The 2,085-nt window shown below is 45.2% G+C and overlaps 1 pseudogene; it reads right to left on the bottom strand.

Moving 5' to 3' along the window:
- Positions 1-937: 937 nt before the first annotated feature.
- On the bottom strand, positions 938-1,508 carry LOC100294923 (translationally-controlled tumor protein-like; annotated as a pseudogene).
- Positions 1,509-2,085: the final 577 nt, after the last annotated feature.

The following is a 2,085-nucleotide window of genomic DNA, read 5'->3' as shown; positions in this document are numbered from 1 at the left end:
ACACCATGGAAGCTGCTCAGAAGTTACTCTCACCATCAGGAGTGACTGACTGCCTTTCAGAACCAGGGTCTCCCAAACTTTCACCACTTAGAAAACTGCCCAGTGGGAGATGTATCTTCCTCGGATGACCCTGGAGTGGTGTGACTGGGAACGTGCACTGTGGTCAGAGCTGCATCAGTTCCTGCCCCAGGTATCCTATTTACTAGCTGTCTGACCTGTGGGACTTTTTAAAAACCATCCTGTGCTGAGAGATGCAGAATAACTACAACTACAAAAGCAATAATAAGCAACAATCATATCAACCTGTGTGGGTTCATATGAAGAGACTGGCTCAATACAGGGCACTATTAGTTCCTGTGTTTTGCTGGAAAATAGAGATATTTTTCAGAAGAGTTCCTTTGTTATTGAATCTCTCCACCACTGAGCTTTGCTGCTGGAGGAAGCTTTGGGCCAGTTCTGTAGCCAGCGCCTTTCAGTGCGTGTATGCTCAGTCGCTTCAGTCATGCCCGACTCTTTGTGATCCCGTGGACTCTAGCCCACCAGGCTCCTCTGTCCATGGGGATTCTCCAGGCAAGAATACTGGAGTGGGTTGCCAGGCTCTTCTCCACAGCTCCTTTCTACTGCTACCCAAGTCTCCTTTCTCAGGGTTTGGAAGAACTCAAGGGTATCATGTACTGAAGCCCCACTGCATTATTCTCCCACAGCCCTGGGGAGGGATAAGCCAGTGGGTGACACATCGATCTTTAACCTGCCATGAGTAGAGCCTGGTGGGTCTCCAGCCCCAACATTTTTTTTTTTTTTTTTGAGTTTAAATGCATTTTATTTTTAAACAACCTACATGTTATGATTTTTTTTCCCTCAAAAACAATGCCTCCACTCCAAACAAATCAACTTTCAAAACAAATGAAGAGCTTAAGATGACATCAGTCTCCTTTGTCTAAGTCCTGGTGTTGCTGGATGAAAAGCAGCAGTCAGTTATGATCATGGTGAGAGATCCAAAGTCATTGTCAAATTTGTTAATATTTTCCATTTCTAAGCCATCTTTAAAGAAAATCATCTATGGGGTCACATCATCCTCAGGGTAGTCCATCAGAGCAACCCTGCCATCTGGATCATTTTCACCGATAAAGAGCTAATAGTGTTTGAAATCAGCAAGAATGTGCTTGATTTGTTCTGCAGTCCTTGTCATAAAAGGTTTTACTCCTTTTGGTCTCTGTTCTTCAAATTTCCCTTTGACTGACTTCATGTAATCTTTGATGGCCTTCTTGTAGGCTTCTTTTGTGAAGCTGGTTTCCTAGAAGGGACGGTTCATGACAATCATCGACACCAATGATTACTTACTGTACTTTCGGTTCCTTTGCCCTCTGGGCCTTCAGGGGAGGCATTTCCACCAATGAGCCAGTCATCAATGTTACCCTCTGTCCTCCTGACCATCCTCCCCACTCCTCCAGACACAGATGTCTGGAAAACATCTCATCATGGCTGATAAGGTCCCGGTAGATTGTCATGGTAGCAACTGGAGGGACGCATTGGTGGTGTTAGCTTAGTATGAGCACAGAGCTCAGAGCTAGTGCAGTGCTGCCAGAGAAACACTGGAGTGAGATGGGGGACAGCAGCGGAGTGGGCGGAAAAGTCCTATCCTTCTTTGATGACCACTGGAGGTACAAACTCAAATGTGTACCAAGCAGGCAAGTGACACAGTTCTTGGCCTCAGAAGACCTTAGCTATGTCTTCAGAGCATGAAAATCAGCTGGGCCCTGCTCTGGGTCTTGCCAACTGGATAGAGCATGCTTCCAGTGTTCAGGGTGAATGGACAAATATACCCAGACAAACACAGAAATTTCTTGAGTACAGAGTAGGAGATGAGACAAGTGCATGATTGTTCAACTTTCCAGTTTTCTTTTCAGACCCATTATTGTATCAGTCTAAAATGACAGGAAGGAACTTCCCTGGCAGTCCCGTGTTTAAGACTTGGCCTTCCAATGCTGGGGACTCAGGTTCAATCCTTGTTGGGAAGTTAAGACCCCACATGCCTCCTGGCCACAAAACCCAAAACATTAAAAAAAAAAAGAAGATAATGTAAAA

The sequence above is a fragment of the Bos taurus genome, chromosome 1 (assembly GCF_002263795.3).
Source record: "Bos taurus isolate L1 Dominette 01449 registration number 42190680 breed Hereford chromosome 1, ARS-UCD2.0, whole genome shotgun sequence".
Classification (NCBI taxonomy): Eukaryota; Metazoa; Chordata; class Mammalia; order Artiodactyla; family Bovidae; genus Bos; species Bos taurus.
The sequence above is the reverse complement of the archived record's forward strand: the minus strand, read 5'-3'. Positions and strand labels throughout refer to the sequence as shown.